At 39.9% G+C, this 12098-nt stretch overlaps 1 protein-coding gene across 4 annotated transcripts in view; it reads left to right on the top strand.

Moving 5' to 3' along the window:
• LOC122865451 (ras-specific guanine nucleotide-releasing factor RalGPS1-like) overlaps positions 1-12098 on the top strand; it is a 156410-nt gene that overhangs the window by 33873 nt on the left and 110439 nt on the right. The gene's annotated exons all lie outside the window — the stretch shown is intronic.

Below are 12098 nucleotides of genomic sequence, written 5' to 3'. Positions count from 1 at the left end.
TGTCATTAACTCTACAAAGTAATGCCTTATCTCAGGCAGTTACACGAGCCATAGCAACATACAAAGACCTGATTTTCTGCCAGGTTTTGTGGTCTAAGTTAATCAAAATTGAAATTTGACCCCAAACATGGACACCTGTCCAAAGGGATGTTGAAGTTATGTGGGTAACAGTTTTATTGTAGAAAAGTATATTTTGGGCATTTTTAAATTCCCAGAGTTCTGTAACTGTACCCTTCAATCATACTAAAAGGCATAATGAGTAGGATTTGTCGGTTGCAGTTTGTAAACACTAACACTATTCAAAGTTGGCCCCTCCCCTCAATGAATGAGAGAGAGAGAGCAGTGGTGGTTGAGCAAGCTAGAGAGTGAATTCAATTTATTTATTTTTATTTATATAGCACCAATTCATAACAGAAGTTATCTCATTGCACTTTTCCTATAGAGCAGGTCTAGACTGTACTCTTTCTAATATTTATTATAAGACCCAACAGTTCGTACCATGAGCAAGCACTCGGTGACAGTGGCAAGGAAAAACATCAAAATTACAAGACAAATTCATGCAAAAAGCCAAAACAGAAATGCTAAAGAAAAACAAGAAATAAAAAATTCAGAACCAAAGAGTTCTCTCTGACTGAACACAGCACATCCTGCACACCCTACATGTTCACAAAACCTTTTTTCTTTTTTCTCAGTCTGTAAAACTCAAATTCCACCCTGAGCCGGCCTGCCAGCAGCCCAGTCAGCATCAGAACCACGTCCTCTGACCCCTCACCCCTCACACGGTTTTTCCTTGTTTTCCAAATAGCTCATTTAGCCAATCCTGAAATGAAGTTCATCAGTGTGTGTACAGATTTTTTCTTTGCAGAGTAGTGTGGACCATAGATAAAAAGACAAAAAGAAAAATGTTCTCCTAAGCCCTGAAACCATGATTGCAGTTGGCTGAATAGTCTAACCAGCCTGGAACACTTAATAAATAGATGGTGTATCATTTCTGTCTGCGAGCAGAAAGGACAGCCATCCCCTTTACCAGAATTGAGGTGCACCAGATACTTGTTTGTAGCTATGGCCCCATGTACAATTCTCCACTGGAGGTCACCTGTTGGTTTGTCAATGGGGGGTTTGTACAGGGACCGCCAACCGCCCCTTGGGGACGATCCCATGCCAAAAATCTCATCCTGCTGTCTCTAAAGACCACCTTGACACCTTCACCCATACCAGGGAGCGTAAGTTTGAAACCTTCACGCTGATATGATAGGCTTTTTCCCCAGAGTTGGGAGACTTTGAGACTGGGGAAAAAGCCTATCATATCAGCGTGAAGGTTTCAAACTTACGCTGCCTGGCACGGGTGAAGGTGTCAAGGTGGTCTTTAGACTGCAGGATGTCCTCCTCATTGCGCCACTGTCCCACAGCAAGAGAGACAGCAAGGGAAGGAAAGATGTACTAATATTCATCATCCCATTGGTCAGATAGAGTATGGTCTTAGGACTTCTGGCAGGGAAGAACAGACCACCTCCACCAGCCTGTGCAGCAGTCTGTTGGATCTGATGTTGAGTAGTTCAGCTAGATGAGGGATGGAGGTCTTCATGAGATGACCCAGCTTCATACAGCCAGCCTGTCTCAGTCTGGATTTAAGGCTGACAGAAGACAGAACCCGAGAGGTGATAAAACTGTTTCCTCGAAGAGCCACATCCCTGGTGTCATCACAGCTTTCCGATGGAACGTTAAAACCTGCCATGCCTGTAAGACAGACTGGTAAAAAGGTGTCAGACCAGTTAAATCCATGGACTGGGGCCAAGCAGGAACAAGGGTTTGTCGTATCTTAAACGTCCAGCCCTCCTCAGCAGCAAACTGGCAGTGTCTGTCCATGGCAGTATCAGGTTGTTAATTATTTTATTATTGTTTTTACTCTTACTTTTTGTGTCTAATTGTTTGTTGTGAGATGAAAAGCAGAAATAAAGCATCCAAAAACAAATAAACTCATTTCAATAGTTGCAAGCCCTTAGTGACTAATTTCAAACAACTTGTTGAACGTGACTAGTAGAAACCCAAATTTTTTCTCTCAAAACCTAACACGGCAGTGGCGGATGGCCGCCCACCGTTGAGTCTGGTTCTGTTCGAGGTTTCTGCCTCTTAAAGGAAGTTTTTCCTTGCCACTGTCGCCAAGTGCTTGCTCATGGTGGGAATTGTTGGGTCTCTGTAAATAATATTATAAACAGTACGGTCTAGACCTGCTCTATAGGAAAAGTGCAAAGAGATAACTTCTGTTATGAACTGGCGCTATATAAAAGCACCACTGGTACTGGGCACCACGATGCGTTGCAGCCCACTCGGGCTTGGACCCCTAAAAAGTGTTAATATGGGTCTACAGATGACTCTTCTTCTAGTACAGACTGCAGTTCTGTCAGCTCATGTGAGGGAATCTCACCACCTGCTGGTGTAGCTAGTAACTGCACCTCAATTTGCCCATTCCTTTTGTACAGATCATCGGCTTAGGAATTGGACAGGAGGGAAGTCACAAATGTCACGTGGCCCACAAGCTGACAGAAAGCAATCTACAACTGTTTCACATGTAAAAATGGATCCACAAATACGTAAATATCACTTGTATTTGTTGTGGTGAAACTATTAACATTTGTAAAACCTATAATCATTTCTATGTGAAATTCAAATATGTTTTTACAGAGTAAGTTATGCATATATGCTAATCGCTCTGTATTTTTGTGGATATGACTTTACACAACACCAATAAAAAAATACTTGTTTTTACATAGTGAAATATTTAGAAAGTCCTATAAAAACTAAGATAAGAACAGGCTGTGGCTGAGGTGGGTATTGTCTTTTAGTTTTCGTTGGGATCTGCGCAGGCACCTCACCTCTCCGATATCGCTATTGCTTGGTAGATGGGTACCAATGATGTTCTTTCCGCTGCAAAGTCCTCCGGTCCTGGGCTGTGCACATCCCATGCCAGTTTGTAATGTTTCCAGTCAGGATGCTTTCTGTTGCTCCTCTGTAAGTTAACAAGAACTTGGCACAGTCGTTTCTGAGCTTTCTTTACCAGGGTGGAGTTGTGTGATGTCCATGACATTTCAATATTATTGTTTATTGGGTATATACGTGATGCTGATTCCCAGGAACCTAAAACTGTTCACCTGCTCCACCTCAGCTCCACTGATGTAGACAGGGTATGTGTGTTTTTGCCTCCTTTTCCCTTAAATCAATGATTAGCTACTTAGTTTTGCTGACGTGGAGTAGTAGGTTGTTCTCTGTGCACCACCCTGCAAGATTGTTCATTTCTTTGGGATATGAAGTCTCATCATTTTGATGTAGGTGTGTATAGACTGAGTGGAGGGCAGAGGAGATGGCATCCTCTGTGGATCTGTCAGCTCTGAATGCAAACTGGTGAAGGTCCAGGCTGGCTGGGATGTTGCCTTTGATGTGCTGGAGAACCAGATATTCAAAGCACCAGAATGGGAGAGTGCCACAGGACGGTAGTCATTTAGACTAGTCACTGCAGACTTTTTAGGTACAGGGACGATGGTGACTGTCTTGAAGCAGCTGTGAACACTCTTCTGTGACAGTGATATGTTAAAAATGGCAGTAATGACATCAACTAGCTGATTAGCACATTTTTAATGTGCATGCTAATATGTTAAACCAAGATGGTGAACATTTTTAACATTATTCCAGCATGTAAACAATGTGTTAAGGCATAGTATTGAGTGTAGGTCACGTTTAGGCAGCGCTCAGAGTCCAACACAATCACTGTAGTTATGCTGAAGAAAAATAGACTTGAAGTGTTAAAATACACTTCAGGTTGCGTTTACGCGCATGTAGCGTAAGTGAAACGCGAGCTGTATCTGTTCTGTCAGAGGTGCATCATACGTACAACTGAAAAACGTGAAATGCCACAGGAACAGTAGCGTAGGCAGAAATCAGTGTGGGTGGGCACAGAGAAAATCAGGTGGGCCTAGCTTGTTCAAGAACAATCATACTTAATAGGTTCTGAAACGTATCTGTTAACCAAAATAGGCCATTAGAACTATACTTGCCTGAATGCACTACAGTTTAGTCATACAAGCCTTATACATCATCAGAGGTAATTTTACAGGCACCAAAACGAACATTAACAGCATGGCATAGTTTGGCATGGCGGCCACATATTCATTCACACACACACACACACACACACACACACACACACACACACACACACACACATATAGCTGACAGACGCAACAGCATCATTAATCAAGCATATGGATAGAGGAACACCGGCACCACCATGCTCAGTAACGTTAAAAATGAATAGTGAATAGAGAATCTTTTTATAGACTCAATAAGATGAAATATCATAAACATAATGCAAAAATGATTGTTATGAGTTGTAAGTGCTCCGTCTCCCTCGTGTCCTTGTGTGTCTTAAGAAATGACACACACAGATGGCAGACGCAACAACAAAAGCATAAAATCCAATCGTACACCCTACAAAAACTATACCCAATAAACAATAATATTGAAATAGGCAATAGGCTACTATAGTCCGAAATTGTAAATTAGCTTACTTTTTGATGATTACAGCAGGAGATGACAGGGCTTGGTGTTGAACACTGAAATTATTTAATTATGGTCCAACGATTCAGTAAGTTCTCTTTCAAAGGAGAGCAGGGACAAAGAGTTCAGTTTTTATGTCATCATTGATGCCCTGATGCCAGTTTTCATCCGGTGACAATTGAAAAGAGTCTTTCAACAGTACAGTTTGTTATGGGTAGGGTGACGAGGGCCCGTAGGAGACGATTCATTTTGGAAAATATGTCACTGGGGAATGCATTGAACACCTCAACAAGTGATGGAAAGGCCCTATCCGCAGTGACCTTTCTCTTTAGCTGCTCTACAAACACTTCATGTTCTGTATCTTCCACAGCGGTGGAAAAGTGTGTCCTGGCGGGTGGTAGCCATCACCAAAGGTGTTTGACTGAGGCAAGCAAGCAGCAGCAGCTCTCATAAACCATGTGTCTGCCTTAAAACGAGTGTTCAGTTCCATGATCTGCCTGTCTAGTATGTCATTCCATACATTTTTTTAGGTATGAGTTGTCCTTTACAGGCGATGCTTTGCCGACGGTAGATTCAACCTGTGTATCGCCCAGCTTAGCTGGCAACTTCCTCTTTCGAGGCCCAATGACGTCCCATCTCAGAATGTCATGTTTCTTCATCAGATCATCTGTCAGTGTAATTACTTTATCAAAGTAATTTTCTGTTTTCCTGAATGCAGTGTAGCTCTTCTTAAGACCTTCGATTTAGATTAATGCAATCTGTAACTGATATGGTGGAAGATTGCAAGCCCTTAGTGACTCATTTCAAACAACTTGCTGAACGTGACTAGTAGAAACACAAATCTTTTCGTTTGCATTTGTTGAAGTAGAGAGTCTGCTTCAAGTTTTGTGTGGCCGCAGCTTTCAGAGAATTCAGCAAGGGTCTCCAAAATTGAACCCAAAAGTGTCGAGACTTTACTTACTGCACTTGACCTCGAGCTCCACCAGACATCACAGGATCTCTCTTGGTTTCCCTGGTCGCAGCTGTTGTTGAATTTCCATAAATCTAGCATGTCTATGTGACCCTGTCATGAAACTATACAGGTTGTTAATGACATTGAAAAATGTTGAAATGCCGGGAGGACACCTTTGATGCTTAGGTGATGGGAATTGCAATGCACACATATGGCGTGGGGAAACGTTCTTTAAAATCAAATGTACCCCTCCTTTGTTGCCGGACATAACCGATGCCCATTCAAAACCAAATCCAACGCACATTGAGGGGTCCAGCTGCAACGGCACCAGTACTACACCAGATCTTTGCTGATATAGCATTTGTGTTCATGTCCTCATTCTCCACAAAACCCAGAGCCCTTTCCTTCAACAGTTCTTTGTGTATATATCTGATGCAGACTGTCACAAGCTCTCGTTTTGATAAGTCTTTACACTCGTCTGCCAAAATTGCATAGTGTCTGTCTCGTCACGCAAATCTGTTTTTTTTTTTTTTTTTTTTTTTTTGTGGATAGGTGGCAATGCTGCGATTTCCAGTATCTCATTCTGGATGTCGGGGGGTGGAAGTTTCCCGTTTCTAGGCAATTCTTCCAGTCGCCATTTTATTTCGGGGTCATAGTTAAAGATCAATTGAAATAATTCCAAGAAGTTGCCTCTGTTCAATGCCTCTTTGTTTTCACGATGCCCACGCAATGGGATAGCTTGTTTTGCACAGAATAAAACGAGGTCTATTACAACTTTAATGTGCTCTCTATTCCTTTCCACAAACGACCTGTTGATAGCATCATTGTTCAGCTGGTTGATATTATTATTATTATTATTATTATTATTATCATCTTAATAATAATATTTCCCGGCCTGGCTGATGGCTTTGCTTGTATCCTTCGGTTCTGCCCAGTGCTGTAGCATGTGCCCTGCAACCCTTGTGTTGAACACAAAATTGGGAACAATGTTTTCAGTCTTTGAAGCCAGTTTTTATGAATCAACCCTTTGGGGATAAGGTCGACATGCCACAAAACATAAGTGCTGTACTCTAGTCATGGGAATCTTTCATACTACCGGGCAGAAAAACTAGCTATTGCCTATTGCTATAGCTTTGCCTGCTATAGTGGTGACTGGGTTGGGCTGGGTCGCAGGTTCATCTGTAGTGGACAAGTCTGATGGGGCTTCTGTGTCCTCAGTTCTGGGCCGAGCCGAACCTGGAGCAAATGAACACTATAGTAAAATACGGTTCATATTCATTCTTGGGCTGTACACTGAATGAAAGAGGATGGGCTGCAATCTGGCATTTGCAAAATGCACTGCAACTCAAAAAAATCTGACCTATCATCATGATCATAATATGATAAACAAGAAGTTTTATTTTTATTGGTCACGTAATCAGATAATTGAAACAGTATAGATTGACTGCTATTCACTGGATGATCCAGCAAAAAGGAAGCCTTCTGACAACTACATGCCAGCACAGGAAATACAAGATAATAGTCTTTTTCCAAGATCCTTCTTGAACTGTTTTACCACCATTCCCAAATAATTTAGATTTTTTTGGAGCTCTGAGTGGCTCTTCCATTTCCTCCCACATTTTCATTGCATTGTGGGAGAATAGTGTCCTTCAAAAGCGCACTCAGAAGTCAAGCGTTTTTAAGTAGAAATGCTCACTGTTTTTAAGGTTACTTAATTTTTTCATTTTTCAACACACTACATACTCAAAACCTGCTTAGAATTAGTGTGTATGGAACTGGGACACAGTGTAGTGGCTTGTCCCAAATCCATACTACATATTAATTTTATAAAGTATGTACTACATACCATTTTTTCTACACAGTTTGTGTGTGATGACATTGACCTGGGTGAATTTACATAATTTCAATATCTTGTTCTTCAGCTCAAAGCAGAACTATCAGTGCTCATCATTACATTATATCGGCCACCAAGATATTCATCGCTGTTTCTGCAGGAATTCTCAGAGCTGATCTCACTTGGTATCACCAGATATGATAGAGTGATCCTGAATGGAGACCTGAATATTCCTATCATCAAAAAGAATGACTCCAAAGCTATGGAGCTTGTGAATTTACTGGACAGCTTTGATCTTACCCAACATGTAAATGGAGCCACTCATCAGCATGGTAACATTCATAATAACAACAGGGTTAAACATTGACAATGTTTCAGTATTAGAATGACCTATTTCTGACCATCACTGTGTTTTTTGATGCCAACCTAACCTTAGCAAAGACTAAAAGAGAATTTCTGCTTCAAAAAAGATTCCTGCATGGCCAGTCTGAAGTTCTCCAATATTATGAGGTCATTTGAGTCATACAGCTCTGACTGCTCTTTAAATGACATTATTGAAAACAACACCTTGTCATCTGCTTTAAATACTGTTGCTCCACTAAGGTTAAAAAGAGGTCGACTGACAGAATCTTCCCATGGTTAAACAATAACAGTGTTAATGAGAGTATCTGTCGAGCAGCTGAAAGAAAATGGAGGAAGGCTAGGTTCACAGTTCACTGTAATATATACAAAAAAGTCATGACTGTCTATAACAAAGCAATACATCTGGCAAGAAAGGATTACTTTTCCAAGATTATTACAGAGAATACTGGAAACGCTAGAATATTATTCTCCACTATTGACCAGCTACTCAACATTGCCCTCACCTGTCCGCAGTTCTCTGCATCAAACTGTGAAGAACTTGCCTTGTTCTTCAATAACAAAATAACTTCAATTAGAGCCAGTATTGCTGCTGATGTAAACACAGATGACCTCAGCAACCCCTGTAGAAAAGATGTAACCATGGGAACATTCACCTGTAGTACGTTAACTGATCTTTGCAAGACTGTCACTGAGTGTAACTCCTCCCCCTCATGTATTGACCTGTACCTACAGCATTTTTTAAGCGGGTGTTCGATAGTGTTTTAACTCATGTCCTGAAGATTATAAATACATCTCTTCAAACAGGCATCTTTCCAGATGCCTTCAAAACAGCTGTTGTAAAACCTTTACTAAAGAAACCCAACCTAGACGGTGATGCACTGACCAGCTACAGGCCGATGTCCAACCTTCCATACCTTAGTAAGATACTTGAAAAAGTAGTTTAAGTGCAAACAAAAAAGTTTTACGTCAGTCTTGGAGATCATGTATCTGAGAAACATGACATCTGTTTTGGGGTCTTGGTCCATTACTATTCTCATTATACATGCTGCCACTTGGTGACATCATTAGAGAGCACAATGTATGTTTCCATAGTTATGTGGATGACACAATTAGACATTACACCGGGGATGCACCCTTTGTCAATTATGCCCCAAAGCTACGGAACGCACTACCTGTAGATATCAGGGAAGCCAGCTCGCTAAATATTTTTAAAAGAAAGCTAAAAACATATCTCTTCATTTTAGCTTTTAACTAGCTGTGACTTTCCTGATACAGGCACAAAACTCTTTTTGCTCTTTGTTTCGCATTTATGCACTGCTGCACTTCTAAAATGCTGTATTTTACTAGATTTTAAGCATTTTATGTATTCTACTTTTTAACTTTATTTATTTTTTTATTATTATTTAGTGGGGTTTATTTTCCATCTTATGTTAGGCATCCAACATTTTTATTTTACAATAAGTATGGCATTTAATCATTCTATGTCTATTTTCATGTGAAGATGCATGTATTCTATTCTCATCTTATTTTTACTCCATCTTATTTTACATTAACTATATTATTCTATCCCTGTTTTTATGTTCATTCTGTCATTTTTTTGTGAAGCACTTGGTGCATGTATTTTCTTTGTTGTAAAGCACTTTGAGCTGCATTTCTTGTATGAAAGGTGCTATACAAATAAAGTTTATTATAACCAGTCATCTTAATATACTGTTTTAGCAGTTAGTATACAAAAAAATCCACATACTTAACTGTTTTGTGCAAACAGGAAATAATACAATACTTGCAACTATGCATGTAAATCAAATGGTGGACTTGAATATCACTGCCAATTAAGCTTAACAAATGGAAATCAAAATGTTTTCCCAAGGATTAAATTTCTATTTTCAGTATTCTAATGTGTTCATGGAGCTGTTTTACCAACATCCATAATTTGTTTTAATCTGATCCAGCTGTGAGCAGCTCCTCCACTTGTACATTGCATTGTGGGACATTGTATCCATCAACAGCACACTCAAAAATCAAGTGTTTATTAGTATGCATAGTGATTGTTTTGAGTATACCTACTTTTGTCACTTTTCCAGTGTGAGCACAGGCTGAAAACCTGTTTAGAATAAAGTGTGTAATATGGAACTGGAGTGTCTCCTGATGTGGCTGGAAGATTAATATTGGTGTATACTGCCATCTAATGGTCACGTTTGTGTGTTTGTGTTCAGGGAACTCATCTAAGGTGTCTGTGATCTGGCTATGAAATATTTGCATGGAAGTGGCTGGTAATACTGCAGTTTTTGCTGCTACTATGCTATGTTAAGTATTGGGTAGCAGAGGTTTTCTGAAGTGTAGGTGTCTGTTTTGAGGGAAGTAAATGGATTATTGATGAATTATAATTGATTATACATTAAAATATAACTTTTAAGAGTATAAAACCTATCCACAATGGTGTTATGCATGATGTAATGGTCAAATTCATCACAGAAAAAAGCCCTGGAGATTGACTGGCATTAATATTGTATTTTTTTTTTTTTACCATACTTTGGAATATACTGTAGGATAAGGATAGGGGCACATGGGTTCTGTAGGGACACATGATGGAGAAAGATAGTAGTGATAAATGATTGTGTAGTCCCTCATTCGTCCAGGAGTGTTCCATCGTAGAAAAGGTTTCAGTCATAGTCATGTGTCAATGTTCTGGGAACTCAGAAATTAAGCTATTCATTTCTGAGTTCTCAGACCATTTTCACAATTGAGAATGACTTCTGGATGGGAGCCGAAACGTCTTGATTCTGAAAACAGTGTCCAGATGACTATGACTGAAACCTTTTCTACAGTAGTGATAAATGCAAATTGTGGAGGCAAAAGCGTCCCTCGTGTTGTCAGTAGATTATGTTTACTTGCATTTTCGTTTGCTCGGACCATCTAGCAAGCAATTGTCATAGTTTGGCTGAGGCACACTGTTAGACCTCTCCAAATTGCAAAAAATGCCTTTCACTTGAGTTTTGCTGCTATCTCTTGTTGTAAGCATGTATTTAGTTATTTTTTACTTTTTAGTTAAATACATGTAGCCATCAGCAGCAGGAATATGTGTGTTGCATCTGCAAAATTCACATTGATGCACAATGTGAATTTTACGCACGGGTATTAATGAAATCTTCCAACACAAAGAGATCTAACAGTAATTGACCGGCTTTTGCTACACAGTTATGAGCCATTTCACACATTTTAAGTTTATACAGTGAGATTATTTGTAAAGCAGTGACTATTCTTACTATAAGCCAATCTCCAAAACCTGTTTCCTCTGGATAATCAAAATTTGGCGACATTGACAAGAAAAGTAACTTCCTTTACGAGGCAGAAACCTTGGACAGAACCAGACTCAATGGTGGGCGGCCGTGTTAGGTTTTGAGAGAGAGAGAGAGAGAGAGAGAGAGAGAGAGAGGTTTTGGGAAAGTGGGGGTGGGAGAGAGGGAAGCACAATGCAAATACCACCTAGAATTTTTAAAATAGTAGAAATGTAATTGTAGTGTTAATATTAATAAATTAATAATAATAGGAATAACAGCTATAGGAAAAATAATGTCATTGTGGATTTTACAGGGAGCCAGTGCAGAGAAGCTAATATTGGAGAAATATGATCTCTTTTCCTAGTTCTTGTCAGTACACGTGCCGCAGTATTGTGGATCAACTGGAGAGTCTTAAGGAACTTATTTGGGCAGCCTGATAATAAGGAATTGCAATAGTCCCACCTTGGAGTAACAAATGCATGCACTAGTTTTTTGGCATCATTTTGAGACAGTATGTGCCTGATTTTTGCAACGTTGCGTAGGTGAAAGAAGGCAGTCCTTGAAGTTTCATGTTGGAGTTAAAGGATAAATCCTGATCAAAGATAACTCCAAGGTTCCTTACGGTGGTGCTGGAGGCCAGGGCAATGCCATCTAGAGCAACTATATCGTTAGATAATGTGTCTCGGAGGTGTTTGGGGCCAAGTACAATAACTTCAGTTTTGTCTGAGTTTAACATTAGAAAATTGCAGGTCATCCAGGTGTTTATGTCCTTAAGGCATGCTTGAAGTTTAACTAACTGGTTAGTTTCATCTGGCTTGATCGATAGATATAATTGGGTATCATCCGCATAATAATGAAAGTTTATGGAGTGTTTCCTAAAGGAAGCATATATAAGGTGAATAGAATTGGTCCAAGCACAGAACCATGTGGAACTCCGTGACCAACTTTGGCATGCACGGAGGACGCACCGTTAACATGTACAAACTGAGATCGATCTGATAGATAGGATTTAAACCAGCTTAGTGCGGCTCCTTTAATGCCAATTACATGTTCAGTCTCTGTAATAGGATGTCATGATCAATGGTGTTGAACGTAGCACTAAGATCTAACAAGAAAA

This window comes from Siniperca chuatsi, linkage group LG18, assembly GCF_020085105.1.
Source record: "Siniperca chuatsi isolate FFG_IHB_CAS linkage group LG18, ASM2008510v1, whole genome shotgun sequence".
In the NCBI taxonomy this organism is placed as follows: domain Eukaryota; kingdom Metazoa; phylum Chordata; class Actinopteri; order Centrarchiformes; family Sinipercidae; genus Siniperca; species Siniperca chuatsi.
The sequence above is the reverse complement of the archived record's forward strand: the minus strand, read 5'-3'. Positions and strand labels throughout refer to the sequence as shown.